Source organism: Orcinus orca, chromosome 8, assembly GCF_937001465.1.
Source record: "Orcinus orca chromosome 8, mOrcOrc1.1, whole genome shotgun sequence".
Classification (NCBI taxonomy): Eukaryota; Metazoa; Chordata; class Mammalia; order Artiodactyla; family Delphinidae; genus Orcinus; species Orcinus orca.
In genome coordinates, this window is record NC_064566.1 from 9,324,648 (window position 1) to 9,346,447 (window position 21,800).

The window sequence follows — 21,800 nt, forward strand, 5'->3', positions numbered from 1 at the left end:
GGGTTCGATCCCTGCTCCGGGAACTAGGTCCCGCATGCCACAACTAAAGATCCTGCATGCCGCAATGAAGATTCCACACGCAGCAATGAGATCCTGTGTGCCACAACTGAGAACTGGCGCAGCCACTAAAAACAAAACAAAACACAAAAACGTCTTGGGGCTTGCTGCCCCCCCTCCCCCCAGGACCTTCATACAAGAAATGGGACTCAGACCTCTCTATTCTGAGATTCCCGAACTCATTTAGGAGTTCGAGTACCCCTGACTCCAGGAGATGAATTTGTTGAGAAACAGGTCATGAGGCCGTTTTTAGAACCTCCACATAAACATGTCCTGTGATTGTGCTTAGAAGATCTTAGATCTAGCTTTCTCCTCTTCCCTGCTGACCAGAGGATTTTTAATCAGTCAGGATGGGAAATGTGTGAGTGCAGATAGATTCTGCCTGCGGTTGGGTTCCTAGAGATAGTTTTTATTTATATCTGGACTGTGGTTTTTAAACTCAAAAGCCAAAAATGTGAGGTCTGCAAGTCTCGTTGGTAGTGCAGTCATGCTATAAAGAGAAATACGGGAGAGGGAAAGAAGGCATGTAAATTTATTCCACGCTGTACAGTTAAAAAAAAAAAGATATAGAAGAATTTAAAGTGAAAAGTAATAGTCTTCTGTCCCCCTGCCCCTCCACTTCTCCAGTCCCTGGCATTACTGCCAGGAGGCAACCCTTTAAAATTTTTCTTTATTTTACTTTATTTTTATTGAAGTGTAGTTGATTCAAAATATTATGCTAGTTTCAGATGTACAGCAAAGTGATTCCATTATATATAATACATATATATGTAAATTCTTCTTCAGATTCTTTTCCATTATAGGTTATTACAACATATTGGATATAGTTTCCTGTGCTATGCAGTAGGACCTTGTTGTTTATCTAATTTATATCTGTTTTGTGTCTGTTAATCCCATACTCCTAATTTATCCCTCTCTCCCCTTCCCCCTTTGGTAACCATAAATCTGTTCTCCATGTCAGTGAGCCTGTTTCTGTTTTGTAAATAAGTTCACTTGTACTTCGGATTCCACATGTAAGTGATATCATATAATATTTGCCTTTTCTGACTTAGTTCACTTAGTATGATAATCTCTAGGTCCATCCAAGTTGCTGCAAATGGCATTATTTCATTCTTTTTTTTTTTTTTTTTTTTTTTTGCGGTATGCGGGCCTCTCACTGTTGTGGCCTCTCCCGTTGCGGAGCACAGGCTCCGGATGCGCAGGCTCAGCAGCCATGGCTCACGGGCCCAGCCGCTCTGTGGCATGTGGGATCTTCCCGGTCCGGGGCATGAACCCGTTTGCCCTGCATCGGCAGGCGGACTCTCAACCACTGCGCCACCAGGGAAGCCCTATTTCATTCTTTTTTAATGGTTGAGTAATATTCTATTCTACATGTATATATCACATTTTCATTATCCATTGCTCTGTTGATGGACATTTAGGTTGCTTCCATGTCTTGGCTATTGTAAACAGTGCTGCAGTGAACACTGGGGGTATGTGTGTATCCTTTCGGACCATGTTTTTCTCTGGGTGTATGCCCAGGAGTGGGATTGCAGAATCATACAATAGGTAACTCTATTTTTAGTTTTCTAAGGCACCTCCATACTGTTCTCCACAGTGGCTATACCAATTTACATTCCCACCAACAGTGTAGGAGGCTTCCCTTTTCTCCACACTCTCTCCAGCATTTATTGTTTGTAGATTTTTTGATGATGGCCATTCTGACTGGTGTGAGGTGATATCGTATTACAGTTTTGATTTACATTTCTCTAATAATTAACGATGTTGAACATCTTTTCATGTGCCCCTTGCCATCTGTATGTCTTTGGAGAAATGTCTACTTAGGTCTTCTGCCCATTTTTGGATTGGGTTGTTTGTTTCTATGATATTAAGCTGCATGAGCTGTTTGTAAATTTTGGAGATTAATCCCTTGTCAGTCTCATCGTTTGCAAATATTTTCTCCCATTCTGTGGGTTGTCTTTTTGGTTTGTTTATGGTTTCCTTTGCTGTGCAAAAGCTTTTGAGTTTAATTATGTCCAATTTGTTTATTTTTGTTTTTATTTCCATTACTGTGGGAGACGGATCGAAAAAGATATTGCTGCAATTTATGTCAGAGAGTGTTCTGCCTATGTTTTCCTCTAAGAGTTTATAGTGTCCAGTCTTACATTTAGGTCTTTAATCCATTTTGAGGTTATTTTTGTGTATGGTGTTAAAGAGTGTTCTAATTTCATTTTTTTACATGTAGCTGTCCAGTTTTCCCAGCACCATTTATTGAAGAGACTGTCTGCCCTCCATTGTATAGTCTTGCCTCCTTTGTCATAGGTTAAGTGCTTTGACTATAGGTTGACTCTGAAAGTTGGAGATCAGTAACTCGTGTTTGCATTACTGTCCTTCCATCTCCAAGTCTTGGGCTCTCTCTGTCCTAAATGATTCAGCACCTCCTTCCATTCTAATACTGTAACTCAAATATTTTTGGAAAGAACTAAGATGTAAATCATAAATAAAATCCTGTTTGTTCTATTAATGTATTACTAACCCTATGCTTTAAATTTGTCAATATCAATATCTTTTTATCTATCATCTTCTCATCCTAGACTGTAGTTCTCCAGGGGCAGCGATTGTGTCCGGCACCCCCTCGCTCTTTGTCGCAGGCTTTTTGCCAAGCAGTTTATTAATAACGTTTGTGCCGTGGCTGATAAAGGAGGGTGAGGAACATGGTGATAGCAGGCTTTGAATCTCAGCCCTTTTCTAATGGGATAAATGAGACACTCCTTTGGCTGGGAATTTACAGCCTAGGCTGAAAGGACTTCTTTCAGAGAGGCATCATTTCTTACAGCCCTTCCCAGGGGTAGATGAAATTAAGCAGGTGTCCTCCAGGCCAACTTCTGCCATCCACTCCAGTCCAGAGGTACAGGACGCGGTTACAGCTCTCTGGCCACAATCCGGCACTGTTCCCTTAAGGATCCCCTGGTAGCGGACTTGCGATTATAATGTTGGCCACTGGGGGGAGCTTTCTCCACCCGCAGCCACTCTGATACAGATAAGGTCATGCTCTGTGTAGAGTTCTGTAACTTCCTCTTCTCACTCAGTAATGCATCTTGGACCCCATTCTGTGTCAGCGAGTGTATAGCAAGTGGTGGTTGTTTAGATTGTTACAACTCTTGGCAATTGTAAACATAATTGAGCTGATCGGTATGGTCCCTACATTGCTTGGATTGGAGCTGCTTATAACCCACTCTTCGCCTGCCTGTAGGAGAGAGGTTGTCCCCTTCTCACAAGGAGAACTGGCTGTGAAACTGGGCAATGGATTATGGGGTATGTGAAGCTATGCACCCCTCCTTGGCTCCCTCAGCACCTGGCTGCTTGCAGGCTACTCATCTCTGCTCCTTTCCTGTCCCAGAGGGTATTCTGGGGTATAATTGTCTGCACTTCTTATAACACTCTGGAATGTAGGTAAGGGTGTTATCATTCCCATTCCCCCCCATGTGTACATAACTGCTCTGCTTCTGCTTCCGTGATATCTTTCTTTCTTTGTTTTTTTGCTTGTTTTATTTTTTCTTTGCTTTCTTTCTCTCTTTAAATTTTTTTTATCATTTTTTGTTGTTGTTTTCTTTTTCTTTTTTTCTTTTTTGCTACTGTCATGTCTTTAAGCTCACTGGGGCGGGCCAGGGGATGTTGCCAGTAGATGGTAGCTGTTCACCTGAGCTTGGGTGAGTTCATTTTGGCCTAGAATTCAGCTTTATGGAGCTGATCTTTTGAGAGCTGTTTTACTCCCATGTATATTTTTCACTTGATTCAGAACTCGGAGGGGGAGATGTGATGATTCAACACTCTCACAAACAACAGTGTGGGCTCTGGAGACAGGATCCAGTCTCAAAGCCCAGTCCTTTCATTTACTAGTTTTGTGACCTTTGGCAAGTTACCTTCTCTGAGCCTCAATTTATTCATCTGGAACTTGGGGGTCATGATAATTAGCCACCTTTAGAGCTGCTTAAATAGTGGGTATAATGAACTTAATATATTTCTTGACACATTAATGCTCAATAAATGTTTATTGTTTTGACCTATGCTCTGAAACAGTTCAAATGGCATAGAAATTATCTGATCCTTGCAGGTTAATGAAAATTATTTAGTAAATCCATCTGGTCTGGGGGCTTTTAGTGAGTTAGATCAGGGGTCAGGAAGTCATGGCCCATGGGTCAAATCTGGCCCTACACCTGTTTTTGCATGGCCTGAAAGCTAAGAATAGATTTTACATTTTTTAAATGATTGAAAAAAATCAAAGGAGGAATAATATTATTCATTTATTTATCTTGGAAAACTTTTTTTATTGAAGTATATCTGACATATAACATTGTGTAAATTTAAGGTGTACAGCAGGTTAATTTGATACATTTATATGTTGTAATATGATCGCCAGTGTAGCAATAATTAGCATGTCTGTCATGTCATATAATTATCATTTCTTTTTAGTGGTTGGAATGGTTAAGTTCTAGTCTCTTAGCAGGTCTGATGATTATAATATAATATTGTTGTCTATATTCATTATACTGTGCATTAGATCTCTAGGGCTTATTGCAAGTTTGTGTCCTTAAACAACATCTGTCTTATAACCCCACCCCCCATCCCCTGGTAGCCACCATTTTACTTTCTGTTTGTACACGTTTGGCTTTTTTAGATTTAGCATATGAGGATATCATACAGTATTAATTTTTCTCTGTCCGACTTATCTCACTTAGCGTAATGTCTCAAGCTCCATTCATGTTGTCACAAATGGCAGGATGTCCTTTCTCATGACTGAATAATATTCCGTGGTATATAAATACATACCACATCTTCTTCATCCGTTCGTCCACTGATGGGCACTTAAGTTGTTTCCATATCTTGGCTCTTGTGAATAATGCTGCAATGAACCATGGGAGTGCAGATATTTCCAAAAGAAGAATAATACATTGTGACACTTGGAGATTACGTGAAAATCAAATTTCAGTGTCCTTAAATAAAGATTTATTGGGAGATGACCATGCTCATTTGTTACAGACTGTTTTCATGTTACAATGGCCGAGTTGAGTAGTTGCAGCAGAGACCTGTGTGTCCCATCAAGCCTAGAATATTTACTACCTGGCCCCTTACGGGAAAAGTTTGCTGACCCTGAGGCAGATGACTGACACCTTTTAATTTCTTCTATGCTTATTATCCTATTCAGAAATATAGTAAGAGTAAGAGAGGAGGATTTTCTCCTTTGCCATGTTGAGCAGGCAGTGCTGATGGCATAGCCAACGAGAGATGGTATGTAGATAGCAAATATCTCAATGAGATTGTCATTAGATTCCCATTAATGTAGAGCAAGAAAATCTTAAAACGAAGCCTGAGTTTTCCATTCCTGTGCATTACAAGGTCAAGGGCCCACACTGAAATCCCGTAGTGTGTGTCTGCTTAGGGCAATCCTGGCAACCTTACTTGTTTCTTCTGAGCTGGACTGTTGCCCTCCCTCTGCTCAAATAAATCCAAACCATTCTCTTCCAGGAGCCACTTCAGAATATGTTCCTTGCCATCGATCAATGGAAAGAAATGATGTATGTGAGAGTATTGTGTGAAATGTGGACTAGAATAAAATGTTGACGATTGTTATTTTACACAAATGCGATTGTCTGGGTTTGTCTGGTTTGCTTGATCAACCCTGGCACAGCCTTTCCTGCTGCTTACTGAAGTCCTATTTCTGGTTATCCTGGGTTTCATCTCTGCTGCTGATGTCGGGTTCTGTCCTTTGGGTGGAGAAGAGGATGCCTGCAGACCCAGAGCTGCTGTTTATAATCAACATTACTGTTGTTTTATTTTTGTTACCAGAGCTCATCCTCTTTGTCTGATGGAACTCAGCTACCTTCCATCAATGTACAATGATCAAGGACATCGTGAAGCCTTTGGGAAAGGGTTGATAGGGGGATGCAACAGCAACTAGGGTGTCAACGACAAAGTCCCAGGTTCCCATCCTCCTATATCCAGGCTAACTGCCAAGCCTCCGGGTAGATGTCTAAGTGTCCCAGACAAGGCATCCTGTATATATTTCCATTTTGGTTTTGGATTCTGTCATCGCTGCTCCAGGCAATTCTGTTAATCATTTCCTTTGTCAAGTTTACCCAGGGTTGGGCAGATCCCATGAGCAGATTCCCTTAAACTCACACGCCCCTGACTTGTAAGCCAGAACCATCAACTTTCAGTGGGAACTGTGAGGGCTGGAGATGCCTCAAACCAGCGGACACTCTCCGTAGCTGTATGGACACTCTCCGTAGCTGTATGGACACTCTCCGTAGCTGCATGGACACTCTCCATAGCTGTATGGTCCAGTGGGAGTTTAACACTGGCCTATATTATGCTTGGGCAATGAGGCTTTGTGCCCAAATTCATAATTTTATATTATCCCTATGTCCGTCATTGTGGGGGGACCCAGAAGTTATAGTAACAATCTCTAAAGGCAACGCCTTGATAAAGTCCAGAGAATTTGCTAACGATGTTCTCTCCTTCTGCCCCATTCCATCACCCACTCACTCCTCCACGCACTCCATTCCAGCCACAGTCGACCACTGGAACTCTTCTCTCCAAGGTCGACAGTGTCTACTCAACCACTAAGTTTAAAAGACAGTTTTTCATTCTTACCTTGCATTTCATATCTGTCCTCAAAACCCCCTCTTCCTTACCTCCTGTGATCTTGCACCCGGGAGGATTAGAACACCATCTCCAGATGCTGCAGGGTCAGTGTTAGGTGTGACCCTCACTCTGGAATTCTGGTGTGTCTGAAGCAACCTCCACATTAGTCAACGGAAGGAGTAATGCTCAGTAGAAACCCCACCGCCAGATCCTGTAGGAAGGAAGGCAGAGGAGCTGAAGCCATTGTGATGTGGCCTTGGTTAGTTAGCCAGATTACAACCTGAACTCACACCTGCATGAGAATCCCTGTCCTCTCTCTCAGCAGACATGTTCACTTCCTGTTTCAGAGGAGACAGAAGCCACAGGCTGGATTCCAAGCGGTCACGTCTAATGAGCCCTTTTCTTGCCCTATCTTGCTTGACTCTGCAGATAGTACTTCACCCCTCCTTTCCACTGTGACCCCTCTTGTGTCTCTGCCCTTATTTATTTATTTAAAGAAGATGTTGTGGGTAGGAGTTTACTAATTAATTATTTTTGCTGTGTTGTGTCTTCGTTTCTGTGCAAGGGCTTTCTCTAGTTGTGGCGAGCGGGGGCCACTCTTCATCGCGGTGCGCGGGCCTCTCACTATCGCGGCCTCTCTTGTTGCGGAGCACAGGCTCCAGACGCGCAGGCTCAGTAGCTGTGGCGCACGGGCCCAGCTGCTCCGCGCCATGTGGGATCCTCCCAGACCAGGGCTCGAACCCGTGTCCCCCGCATTAGCAGGCAGATTCTCAACCACTGCGCCACCAGGGAAGCCCTCTGCCCTTATAAGTCTCCTTGGTGGCTTCCCTTCCTTCTGTTTGTCTAGACTTTTCTGACAGTCAATTCTCTTCTCTCTTCACGAGCTTGGTAATTTAAACCACACTCATGGCTTCACCTACAATTTTTATGATCACTAAAGCCCTGTCTCCAGCCCAGGGCTCTCTTGATAGCGCCACATCTGCTTGTTGGACGTTCACGGGCCTATTCTGGGTGCTTCCAGCTTGACAGATGGAACTCTGGTTCCTTCTTCCAGGCATCTGGTAGCACTCTGCCCCAGGCCCGACGTTTGTGCAGACACATGGCACTACCTGCAGCTCCCAGACACGTCATTCTCACCACTCCCTAGCGGCAATTATGCTGCTGCGTGTTTCCTCCACCTGGAACCCCCTTCTCTTCCTTACTCCCCATCCCCCAGTCTTCTCAAGATTAAGTTCAGAAGTCATTCCATCCAGGGTCGCCTTCCTTGAGTCCCTTTGCTGTTACCCTGTGTGCACACCGGTGTGGAACTCATTACACAGGATTCTAACTGTGGGCTTCTCTTCTTCTTTCCTTGCTGGCTTGTGAGCTCTCTGGGGACAGACTCCCAACGATAGCACAGCCCCACTCTCTTGCCATTCTGCTGTTGACTGAAGGAAAAATGCACAACATAAGAGCTGTGAGTTTGGGTTTTATTTGGGGACCTTATGAGGACACTAGCCTCTCAGGAGCTCCGAGAGAACCGCTCTGAAGAGGCGGGGGAGAAGCCAGTATACATATATGATTTGGGGCTGTGGAATACGTGCAGGCAAGCATACATCTCGGTAAGAGATTACCCGTGGTCACACGGATCAGATATCTCAGTTAATGGTTTGGTATTTTTGTGTGTGTGTGTATGGGAAGATGCAGGAATCTGGGTTCATTAAAATTCTTCCCGAGATGTCTCTGTCTGAGGAGACTGCTTCTCCAAAGCACAGAGTATCCTGTTATTGTTCTAATTTCCTCAGTGACTTAATCCTTGTAGGACTGGGTGGTGAGCAACACCCTTTGTTCCTCTTTGTTTACATTGCTCTGTGTGAGGGAGAAGCTTTTTTATTTTATTTTTTATTTTTTTGCGGTACGCGGGCCTCTCACTGTTGTGGCCTCTCCCGTTGCGGAGCACAGGCTCCAGACGCGCAGGCTCAGCGGCCATGGCTCACGGGCCCAGCCGCTCCGCGGCATGTGGGATCTTCCCGGACCGGGGCACGAACCCGCGTGCCCTGCACCGGCAGGCGGACCCCCAACCACTGCGCCACCAGGGAAGCCCGAAAAGCTTTTTTAAAATCACAAATTATCCACTGATGTTAAAGTATATTTGAGAGTTCTGGCCAGAGGTTTGCTGTCTTGCTTGTGCAATCAAATCACTCGGGAGCTTTTAAAAAAATACAGATTCTCCATGCTCCCCTTTCTGGAGATTTTGACTCAATAGATCTGAGGTAAATCCCAGACACTTGGACTATTTAAACTCCACTAGTGACTCTGTGGGGCAGCAGGACCAGGAACCACCGAGAAGGTACTTTACTAACGAGGGACACATTTATGAACTGCGTTATCAGTGAGCACATTGGCAAAAAAATAATATTGAAATATATTTAGTTAGAAATATACAAACCTTTAAGGATAACATCATGAAACTTTACTCCTGGATAAAAAAGGGGGTCTACCATGAGGTTTTTGTATAGCACTCTAAATACACACACACACACACACACACACACACACACACACACACACACATAATATATATATGATTGTTTTAAGTTGCTGATCTCCTAATTTCAAGTGGATTTTAAAAACCCTGCATCTGTACTCTCCTCCCATTACAATTATTGCTTTTGACGTCATATTTTACATCTAATTGTTTTGCGTATCCCTTAACGGGCTTATTGCGGACACAGATGATTTTACTACTTCTGTCTTGTAACCTCCCTACTAGCCTTGTGTGTGGATGGTTTCCTACCTTTATTGTATGTTGCCTTCACTGGTGAGCTTTCTCACTTCATAATTTTGTTTCTAGTTGTAGCCAGGAAAGGGGTCTAAGTAAATGGACGCACCCACCTTACTTTCAAGGAAATATGAAAGCATTTAATGATGTCAACTGTTCTCACACTACTCTACAAATTCAGTGCAGCCCCCATTAGAATCCTAATATGGCAGCTGTGGGCTTATTTTAAATTCTAAAGCGCTGTTTGAATGTCTCAAAATTAGCACGTACTCACTTATTGGGTTGAGGGGAGGAACCCGACTTTGGTCCCAGGTTCAAGCCCAGCTCTGGCACTTTCTACCTGTGGGGACACCAGCAAGGTGCTCACCCTCCCAGCCTCAGTTTCCCCCTCTGTAAAATAAGGTGACATAATCCTGCCTACTTCATGGGATTTGTCTTAGGATAAATAATACAGGAAAAAAATGTCCAGCACAGTATCTGGCAGTAAAAGTAGCTATGACACTTAAGTAACAAAAAGGAAAACAATATAAGTACTAAGTCAAACAAAGTAAATCACCTCTCTCCCAAAGTCAAATAACAAACTGAGTCTACCTGACTTTGCCTATGAGGAATGTTTATTTATCCTAAATGCTAACAAATTGTGCTTCAGAATTTGACTCTGGTTCCATTGGGATTTCTCTCAGTTAAGAAGAGACCATTCCTTTTTCAATCACTTTATTGTTTTATGGCGAGTTCTAAGTGACTCTTATTGTGGTTTTAATATTCTTAGTACTGACTATAGGAACAAGGGTATAGGAAGGTGGTGGGTGGAGATAGATATTATTTATCCCAAGACACACAGGGACTCTGGGGACTCATGTCTTCAGCGGGATGCTCTGGTCACTCGTGTCCTTTTGGCTGAGGTTGGAAATCCCAGAGATTCTTTAGGTCTTGCAACTGATGAACATATGTCCCACCTCCCCTTTCATAATCCCTCTTGTTCCAATTTACCAAAGACAGTAGGTTTCTGCATCATCCACCAGAATCTTAACACAGAGCCTTGACTCTGCATTTAGAAATCCCTGGACCTCAAAGAAACAGTTTAAAGTCTTATTTGGTGATACAGAAAAAATTTTCTATATCAAGTGATTTCTACTTCTTTCCTCTAATAAAATCAAAAGAGGACCTAAGTTAACTGACTGATAAATTATTAAAAATCATTTTCAGTGATAAATTACGATGCCTTTTTTAGCCTGTAGTTCAGAATGATTGAAAAAATTGAATGGCATCGCTATCACAAAACTCATTCTGCAACTGCAAATTCATGTGACAAGTGTTTTCAGAGTTTACATCCATGAAGGTGAAAAACATGAATAAAAGTACCTCATTTTAACAATAATTCACAGTATCCATGTATATGTAAAATCAAGAGTCCTCATTCAGTTCATGAAGAGATACATTTATCAATAACATTTTACCTCACGTGTTTAAAAAGAATCAACAATTGAAATAAATGTCTGGTCTTCATGCAAAGTTGCAAGCATCTCTGCTGGTGCCCAAATCACCAATACACCTTATCTTACAAACTCCTTGAAGCCATTTTATCCCTTCTTCCCATGCCTTTCTGCATTGTGGAACCTATGAGATTTATGCCCTGAGGTTCCTCAGGGAAACGTGTGAGTGATGTAGCCACTCCTTACTACTCCCACAGACCACCTGCCAGCCCCCTCCTACCCCTAATGCAGCTCAGACTTTGGGCCAAGGATGTGAGCTGCAGAGGGAGGCATATAACATGGAAAAATCCACTGGGCGTCAGAGGTTGTTTCCTTCACCTTGTTCACCAACTCTTGCCATGAAGTGATGGCCTTGTGATGTTTAAATCTCTTTTCTGTGTCATACCTTAGGCAGAAGGAGGTAAGAAAATATCAGAAATGCTTGGTTTGCTCTGGAATTCTCCATAACAGTCACTCAGTGTGTGCACTGGGCTACCTGTGCTGTTCATAGTGCTGGGGATCCAGCCCAGGTACCAGTTGAGACACAACCTACAGTTTGGGGACCATCATCCACTTGTAAATTGACTTCATCCACCATGTGGCATCAGTGGGGTACTCCCATGAGCCAGTGCTATCAGGTACACTATTTGGATGGCCCAAGGCCTCCTCTCCTGAGAAGGCAGAGCTGTGTTCATCACAATACATTTTGCCTCGATAATACAATTTTTAACTTTGTATTTGGAATTAACTTCAAACACGCAGAAACATTGTAATGATATGTATAGTAGAACACCATCATGCCATTACCCAGATGCACTTTTTTTTTAAAATTGAAGTATAGTTGGTGTACAATATTTCGTAAGTTGCAAGTGTACAATAGATTCACGATTTTTAAAGGTTTTATTCCATTTACAGTTATTATAAAATATTGGATATATTCCCTGTGTTGTACAATATATCCCTTGTAGCTTATACATAATAGTTTTAATTCCCTAACCCTATATTTCCCCTCCCACCCTCCCTCTCCCCACTGGTAACCGCTAGTTTGTTCTCTGTACCTGGGAGTCTGTCTGTTTTTTGTTATATGCACTAGTTTGTCGTATTTTTAGATCCCACATATAAGTGACACCATAACAACATCTGCCTCTCTCTGTCTGACTTATTTCACTGAGCATAATACCCTCCAAGTCCATCCATGGGGTTGCAAATGGCAAAATTTCATTCTTTTCTATGGCTGAGTAGTATTCCATTATATAGATATACACCAGATGCACTTATTGTTGATGTATTACTTGATTTACTTTATATACATTCTTTTGGAGACTTCTTCTCACAAAGACAGAGGCCAGACATTTCAATACATGGAAGAAAAATTCCAACAGACACGCATAGCCTTTAGCATGAAATTATACCCATATATTCCACTGGCCCCAAAGCTGTGGCAAGGCCATACATACATAAAGTCAGGGACGATGTAGGGACTAAAGAAACTACAATAAGCAGATCTTTTGTGGTTGCCAACCCTCCCATGTCAAGAAGACCATGTAGGCTGCATTTGAAAGATTGGAGGAGCACTGCATTAATGAAACTGTCATGGGCTCCTGAGTTCCAGGCAGTGTTCCAGAGGTTTCCCTTACCATGCAGAAGACACTTGAATGTCAAGGACTCTCCCTCCATCTGAAGTCCTTTTCTGCAGGAGTCAAGACTGCCAGACCAAGGTGAGGCACTGTTCCAATACGTCTGTTCTACCTAGGGAACGGATGTTACCGAAGGCAATTCCAAGGGAGAGCTGCCTTGTAGCAGTGAAGCCAGATGTTAACAACTCTTCCTGCCCCTCCCACAGTAAGGTAAGCTGGCGTGTCGTTGAGATACACGTTCTCATTGTAGGGCAGCCCCACAGGTGCAGGAGACCCCTGAGGACAGCAAGTCACAACCCCTTCACTGGTCCCTTCCTGAATAGGGGAGTTTGAGTCCTCTGCAAACACAAGTGCCACTTATGAAAATGGAAATAGCAGATTTTTGCCATCTTTCCCCTTGAGAAGAAAGGAGTAACTCTATGGTGTCCATGACAGGTTGAATGAAAATGAAGGTTTTAAAAAAATTTTACTTATTTATTTGTTTGTTTTGGCTGTGTTGGGTCTTCGTTGCTGTGTGCGGGCTTTCTCTAGTTGCGGTGAGCAGGGGCTACTCTTCGGTATGTGGGCTCCTCATTGCAGGAGAAGCAGTTGGCTCAGCAGTTGCAGTACGCAGGCCCTAGAGCATACGGGCTCAGTAGTTGTGGTTCGTGGGCTCTAGAGCTCAGGCTCAGTAGTTGTGGAGCACGGGCTTAGTTGCTCCACGGCATATGGGGTCTTCCCGGACCAGAGAAAGAACCCGTGCCCCCTGCATTGGCAGGCGGATTCTTAACCACTTCGCCAGAGGGAAGTCCCAACCTCAGACTCTCTTGCCAGCTGCCTTCTCATTAGCTTCTCTAACGGAAGGCACTGATGAAGATAGGAAGGTGGGAAGAGGGCAGAATTCATGTGCTGCGGTATTGTTTAAGGGAGAAAAGCTTTCTAGAATCCAGTTTAGAATTTGTCTAGCTGTGGCAGGCCACTAATTGGGGACCTGTTGCCTTCCCATGATCAATAGAGAGAGAGGCAGAGAAACCAGTCAATAAAATAAAGAATTTGAGGTGTGGCCCTGACTTGCCAGCCCTGGGCTATATGGACTATGTCAGCTTGAGAGAACCAATTCATCTTAAGTCCCAGTAAATGGAGACACACTTTCTTCTTTACCTGAGAGTCCGTATTGTGCTCATCTGGCGTATTGAAACTTTTTAACGGGAATCTGGACCTCTCATAAAGGTGTTTTGGTCCATGTATCATTGGTTTTTTTTTTTTTTTAAATATTTATTTATTTATCTTTGGCTGCATTGGGTCTTCATTGCTGTGCACAGGCTTTCTCTATTTGCAGCGAGCGGGGGCTAGTCTTTGTTGCAGTGGCTTCTCTTGTTGTGGAGCACGGGCTCTAGGCGTGCAGGCTTCAGTAGTTATGGCACATGGGCTCAGTAATTGTGGCTCTCGCGGCTCTAGAGCGCAGACTCAGTAGTTGTGGTGCACGGGCTTAGTTGCTCCACGGCGTGTGGGATCTTCCTGGACCAGGGATCGAACCCGTATCCCCTGCATTGGAAGGCAGATTCTTAACCACTGTGCCACCAGGGACGCCCCATGTATCATTGTTAAATCAGTCTTTCTGCGGGGGAATAAAGGCTGGGACTTCCACCACCTTGCTGATTTCACTCTGGGGATATCCTAGTTCCTCTCTAATTTCCAGTAGCTACCACAGAGAGCATATAAAAGCTGCTGTATTTTTTACACATTGTTGATACATCTAGCCTTACAAAGTATCTCATCTTACTATCTTAACACTGCTTGTTGTATTTCAAGAGCCTGTCTCATGTTTCCTGGCAAAACAATCATGCTCTCTGCAAATGAATGTGTTTTCTGTCTTCTTTGGAAATATTTAGGATTGGTCCATTTTATTATTTTTGTCGCTACTTAGGGGGGTTGACACAAAGCAAGGTTGACTGACTGCATGTCACAGGCATATTTTTGTTTATCCTGGATTTTAATGGAAATGTCATTAGCATCCATTATTTTATTTTATTTTAATTTTTTAAATGATTTTCTTTGTTTTGGCCGTGCCACGCGGCTTGTGGGATCTTAGTTCCCCAAACAGGGATGGAACCCAGGCTCTCGGCAGTGACATCAGCAAGTCCTAACCACTGGACCGCCAGGGAATTCCTGCATCCGTTATTTTAGAACTGCACTTGCTCTTGGCATTGTAAATTATTTTTTTGTACCTAAATAGTTTCTTCTATACTTATTTTACTTTAAATTTTTATTAAGAATGGTCATTGAGTTTCATTAAATAACCTTCATCTAGTCATATAATAGGAAGATTTCTTTTTTTCAGTTGTTCAGATGATGATATTGGTAACGTGTATGATATTGAACTGCACCCTTGGTTTTGGAATCCCCTGTGTATGTTTCACATTTTAATCCAAGGCCACCTCTGGCCTATATTTAATGATTTCAGAGGAGAACTTTTATACACACACACACACACACACGCACACACACACACATTGACATAATACTGTGGTTCTCAAAACCTGGTCCATGGGCCACTGTGGAACTCTGAGATCCTTACAAGGGGTCCTGGGAGATCAAACTCTTTTAATAATGATACTAAGTTATTATTTTTCAGGTCACTCTCATTCTCTTACAATTGTTCTTTAGAGTTTTCCAGAGGCTATGTGATATGTGACACAGCAACAGAATTAATGCAGAAGAAAATATATTTCAGCAGTTTTCTATCAGTCATATGTTAAAGAGACTTGCAAAATTCTAAACATTGGTAATCCCAATGCAACGCAATTTTTTTTGTCCTTTTGGAAAATATAAACTTTTTAATAAAGATATGCTATATATTAAAATATATGAATTTATTATTCTTATGATTAAATAAAAAATAAATGTTTTATAAATGTCTCCATTTTAAACTGTGTAAATGTAGATAATTTATAAGCCACTTAAACAGAAGCTCTTTTTTGTGGTCCTTAATCGTTTTTACGGTTATAATGGATTCCCTTTTCTGAGAACCATTGACATAATATAATCACAGACATGTAAGTACATTTTATATATGTATCATTTGAATAATACTAAGTACCCTACTTATTATTTTCACTCCTAGCTATCAATACTCATAAAAACAAGGAAGGTTGAGGGACCTCCCTAGTGGTCCAATGGTAAAGAGTCTACCTTTCAAGATCCCACATGCCTCAGGGCAACTAAGCCCCTGCACCACAACTACTGAGCTCACGCCTCAACTGGAGAGCCTGCGTGCCGCAAACTACTGGGCCCAAGCGCTCTGGAACTCATGCGCCACAACTAGAGAAGAGAAAACTTGCACTCCGCAACTAGAGAGAAGCCTGCGCGCCACAATGAAGAGGCTGCATGCCTCAGTGAAGATCCCGTGTGCCGCAACTAAGACCTGACGCAGCCAAAAAAATAAATAAATAAAATAATAATAATAATTTAAAAAAAAACAAGGACGGTTGAGAAGAAGTGGAAGTTGACAAAAGGATGATGAAGGAAGATCTCACTGAGAAGGAGACATTTGAGTAGAGACCAAGGAAACAAGAGAAATTGAAATGAGATTAAAACAGGATTGGTGTGCACTGCATATTCCTGTATGTGTTCAAAGGCAAATAATAATAAATTTTAAAATAGTATTCAGCTGTTAGATTGTGTATATTTGGCAAATACACTGCTCAGAGACAGGACTAAGTGGGCAATTAATAGATATTTTTTAAGATTTTTTTTTTTTGGATGTGGACCAGTTTTTAAAGTCTTTGTTGAATTTGTTACAATATTGCTTCTGTTTTATGTTTTGTATTGTTTTTCTTGCTGCGAGGCACGTGGGATCTTAGCTCCCTGACCAGGGATGGCACCCATACCCCCTGCATTGGAAGGTGATGTCTAAACCACTGGACCACCAGGGAAGTCCCAATAGATCTGAATCCAATAATTCTTTCAGTCTCTGATATTCTTTCTTTACCTCCAAAACACATATATATCTTCATCCTTCTACTTATTTATTTATTTTTTTTTGCGGTACGTGGGCCTCTCACTGTCGTGGCCTCTCCTGTCGCGGAGCATAGGCTCCGGACGCGCAGGCCCAGCGGCCATGGCTCACGGGCCTAGCTGCTCCGCGGCATGTGGGGTCTTCTCAGACCGGGGCACGAACCTGCGTCCCCTCCATCGACAGGCGGACTCCCAACCACTGCGCCACCAGGGAAGCCCCCTTCTACTTATTTTTATGTTATCTCAGTGGTTCCTCTAAAAATGGTTATTACTGTTACATATGAGTCCAAGTTGGGGGACTGGAGCTGGGGGTGCTCCTCAGAACCCAGTGGATGCTGACAGTGGGCGGTGGGAGTGTTTGCACTGGGTGTGGGCGTAAAGAGATGCAGTGCCTGTGCAGCATTTGAAAGTGATGAGTGAAAGTGAAGCTTCCCCGGAACCTACTTTTCTAAATAACATCAGTGATAAAGTTCACCTCCCTGAAGAGATATCAGTATAAGTTTTAATACTCGTTCCACCTTCCATTGCCCTGGAACAGACCACTCCCAGAGCCCTGTCCTCGATACTCCCCTGACTCCATGCGGTCAGTCAGGCACCCAGGCTGTCCTGATGAAGGCCTCAAGCATCTCTTAGGGCCTCAGGACTCTACTGGATCTTGGCATTAGGTGGCAGATGAGGGAATAGGGAAGGGGCTTTCTGAGACAGGTCTGGAGGTGATGTTTCCCATGACTCCCCCATTCCATTGACCTGAACTCAGGGATGTGGCCACACCCCAGGGAAACAAAGCCAGCTGTGTGTCCTGGTGGCAGAGGAAAATGGCTTGGTAAATAGCTCTCTAGTATCTGTTTGTTTTGCTTTTTTAAACTGCTTTATTGACTTCACAATATATAATGAACATCTCTCCATGCAACAGGTAAAACTCTCCTGCTGATAGAAACTTACAGATTGGGTCGGAAACACAACATTCAATTAGAAGTTGGTAATAGGAGACCCACAAGAAACAAATAACACCAAAAGGTTTACGACAAAGGTACGTCACAAACATGTAAGTTTAGGAAACGGTGTGTCTCCCTACTAACTTCAGGGAAGACATCAGGATTCAAGGCATAAGGCAAAAATCCTGATGGTCCTGGTGAGGGGGGTCAGGGCTAACTGCCCGCAGACTATGACTCACTGCTTTTCCCTCAGCTGCCTCACCTCCTCCCCAGTCCTTTCCATATTCTCTTCTCTCATCCTTAGCTGTGGCTCTCTAAGACTCTGAGTCATGTCCCATCTGCACTGCAGGGTGGGCTGCCTAATGCAGAACCGCCTACGATTTCCTCTAGGTACGCAATATTCACCAGCCTCCAAAGGGCCACGGGCTCTCCTTTATCAGCGTCTCGCCCCTTTTCATCCTTGTTTTCATTCTCCTGGTTGGCATGTTCCATGTTGAGGGTGTTACTGCCTGTTCCTCTTTGGACGCCATTGCTCCTGGGCCTGTCCTCGCTGCCTCCTGCTTCTCCCGATTCTTGCTGCACGTGCGCCGCCGCCACACTTCGACTCGCAGGCCGTTTTCTGTGGCCAAACGCCTTGCCGCGCGGGGGCGCCTGGGGGCTGCCGTCTCTGCCCCGGGACCCCTGGGGAGGGGTCCACAGGCCGTGTCCGCTCGCCCACGCCATCTCTGGGGACCCCCCTCCGGGTCCCTTACCTGTTCTCCCTGCACCTCCTACTCTTGGGGGCCGACCCCGGCCCGCACTCCTTCAGGGCCACCAGGAGCAGGGAGCGAGAAGTGAGTGAGCGACGGCCGGGCTGATATCTGTTTTTAATATCCTTACTGTCTAGAGCATAAACTATTTTGTAAATTGTTGATCTTGGTAGGCAAACCTATATTTCATTTCTTTTCCTTAAATTCTTTTTTTTAAAATAATTTTTTTTAATTTATTTTTATGTATTTTATTTTTTGGCCCTGTTGCACAGCATGTGGGATCTTAGTTCCCCGACCAGGGATGGAACCTGTGCCCCCTGCATTGGAAGCGCGAAGTCTTAACCACTGGGCCGCCAGGGAGGTCCCAATATTTCATTTCTAATCCTGTCACCCTCAGCAAGATCTGTAAACAAAACACATTTTTTCAACAGCTTTATTGAGATAAAATTCACATATCATAGAATGCATGCATTTAAAGGGTACACTTCAGTGGTTTTCAATATATTCAGGGTTGTGCAGTCATCCCCACAATCCACTGTAGAACATTTTTCATCACCCCCAAAAGAACCCCCCAGACAGCAGACATTCCCCATTCCCAATAACTCCCCCAGTCTCAGGCAATAAGTAATCTACTTTCTGTCTCCATTCTCTTTTAATGTTGCTGATGAAAAGTCTGTTGTGAATTCTGGTTATTTTGTGGGAAAAGTTTAGATTTTTCAACTTTGATTTTCTGAAACTTCACGGAAACTAGGATTTATTCAGACATCAGTCTTTTTCACTCATCTATCTTAGCCCTCACTGAACCCTTTTAGTCAGAAACTGACAAAACACGTTTATCTTTACTACCATCCCCAGGCAGTTGCCATCCTGTTGTTTTTTTTTTTTAACTGAAATATAGTTGATTTACAATATTGTGTTAGTTTCAGGTGTACAGCAAAGTGATTCAGTGATATATACATTTTTTTTTTTCAGATTATTTTCCATTCTGTTCATGTATTTTGTGAGAAGTGTTTTAACTCGAGTGTTTACTTCCAGGAGACGCAATATTTGCTTTAGTCTAAGACACGTGTTAGAAGTACAGCTAGAACGATGCATTTCTGCCTGGACAGATGTTACTATCCTGTCTCCAGCTCCAGGTAATAAGAGTCCTACAGAGTGTACTTAGAAGGAAAACTACCAGCAATATTTCCATGAGGTCTTTTTCTCCATCCTCATTTCGCCATAAACTTCTAACACGACACTAAGGATTCTCGCCTCCTCCCTGGTCTGTGATTCCTGTTTCTTTCCACCGGAGTTTGTTACCAGTGCATTTTCCGCAGGGCATGTAGCCCTCACGTACCTACCGTCTGTTCTCCATTCCCTATCCCCTGAATGCTGAAGCTACTTATTAGGTAATGAGGAGCCCAGGTTGAAGCCTTTTCCGCTCCACAGAGCGACAGCCCAGTGCTGGAGAAAGACACCTAAAATAAATACATTGGGTATGTATTTGACGATTCATTGATTTATAGTTTCTAGGAGCGTGGTGTTTTTTTACCGAGTGATTGGAGATTTTCCTATGATCATTCTCTTCTTGATTTTCAGTTTGATTCCACGATGGTCAGAGAACATACTTTGTACGATTGCACTTATTTTGCCATTGTCAAGGTTAGTCGAATGACGTGTTGGTGTGGACATCCTTTGCTCCCGTCTCCAGTGTTCCTGCTACACTCCCATCCTCTGGACATCTGGTAGTTGCTGGCGCTGTTGGCACGGTCCACTGTCATTCTCTTGAACTCCGCGTGGATTTCCAGGCACAAGTCCCTTGAACAGACACTCTTCGGCTATATCATTGGCCAGGTGGTGCGCCGGGCAAACACGTGACCATGGAGAATGGGTACCCTCACTCCACTGTGAGGGCAGCTCTGTGATGTCCTGAGGCAGATGGAGGCCCAAGCTGTCCAGGTGCTGAGACTGGGGCTAGGAAGGGGCTTTCTGGGCCTGCCCTGTCTAGAGGCTGACATCAGGTTCTGCAGTCCTAGGAGGGTACCTCCTGGGAGCTGCCATTGCTCGGAATCCTGAGACCTCCTCCCTTCCAAGCCGGTGACCGGTCTGACTGGGAGATGGGACTTTCACTGACTACAGTCCCATTGGCCTTCTGGCGCCGCAACGCAGGACCTTCTCTTGTGTTTCATTCCTGTCCGTGTTACACCTGACAGAGGAGTTGAACCTGGTGGGAGCTGAATTGTCCCGAGAAAGGGCCAGAGGTCTACCTGGTGGAGGGGATGGCCCAGGAAGGAAGAGGGACCCTCGGAGGTGTGAGCAGAAGTGGCAATAACTTATCCCTTGTTACAGGATTGTGGGGACTGGTAAAAGTAAGGGGAGCTAAGGTTTGATTTAAAAATCTCTTGCTTTGGGACTTCCCTGGTGGTCCAGTGGGTAAGACTCTGCGCTCCCAATGCAGGGGGCCCAGATTCGAGCCCTGGTCAGGGAACTAGATCCCGTGTGCATGTGGCAACTAAGAAGTCCACATGCCGCAACAAAGACCCGGCACAGCCTAAATGAATAAATAAATATTTTTAAAAAATCTCTTGCTTTGCTTTATTCCGATGTAGTGCACACTTTTCCCGTGACCTTCCTGACTTCGTAGGTCATTGTGTGAATGAGCGATGGACCACGTTGCCACTCGAGGGACACGACTAGGGAGATTCACACAATTGAAGGGGGCACCAAACGTCTCAGGAAGTGGGATAAATAATATTTTTGTGAACTATTTTTAAAAGTCAAGATCAGTGCCATAAATCAAATTTTAAAATCAAGACAGGATTCACCCTGCTTTTGCCTGAGTCACCTCTCTCACTGGCTCTGTTCCCAGCCCTGCACACTTGGGGCAGAAACAGAGAGAGCTGAGAAAAGTGCCCGGCCGTGGCCAGCAGGGGTCAGAATGAAGATGAAGACTGTGGCGGATCAGGGAATTGGGGCAGGACTCAACCGCCAGAACCTGCCCTCTGGTTCCTGGGGAGAAGGGTGGGGGTGGGTGGGGAGGGGAGGAAAACCAGTTTCCAGACAAGGGATTAATTTATTTTTTTGTTAACATCTTTACTGGAGTATAATTGCTTTACAATGGTGTGTTAGTTTCTGCTGTATCACAAAGTGAATCGGCTATACGTATACATTTATCCCCTCCCTCTTGCGTCTCCCTCCCTCCCACCCTCCCTATCCCACCCCTCTAGGTGGTCACAAAGCACCGAGCTGATCTCCCTGTGCTATGCGGCTGCTTCCCACTAGCTATCTCACCCATGAGTTCTTTAATGAATAATTGTGTGTGTGTGTGTGTGTGTGTGTGAGAGAGAGAGATATGAAGCTCTTTGAAGCCTCTATTTTAATCAGACAACAAAAAAGAACTTCAGGTTTGCAGATACTTTATTGAAATGAAAATGTATTTGAGGTTTCAACAATTGTCTTGCAGTGTGTAGATCAAAAGACAAGAAAGACAAACACACACACACACAAAGACAGCTTGTTGTTTATACTCATCGCCAGTCGACGTCTTCTGAGTCAAAGATCTTATGGAAAGTTAAAACGGTTCACAG

General features: G+C 43.7%; 1 long non-coding RNA gene and 1 pseudogene across 1 annotated transcript; one reads left to right on the plus strand and one right to left on the minus strand.

The window, feature by feature from the left end:
* The first annotated feature begins 172 nt into the window (after positions 1 to 172).
* On the plus strand, positions 173 to 20,772 carry LOC117198324 (uncharacterized). Its single transcript, XR_007478747.1, has 6 exons — positions 173 to 2,012; positions 3,258 to 3,351; positions 12,527 to 12,632; positions 17,461 to 17,577; positions 19,267 to 19,709; positions 19,813 to 20,772. It is a non-coding gene; the product is annotated as an uncharacterized LOC117198324 (long non-coding RNA).
* On the minus strand, positions 17,647 to 18,012 carry LOC117198323 (protein BEX1-like; annotated as a pseudogene).
* Positions 20,773 to 21,800: the final 1,028 nt, after the last annotated feature.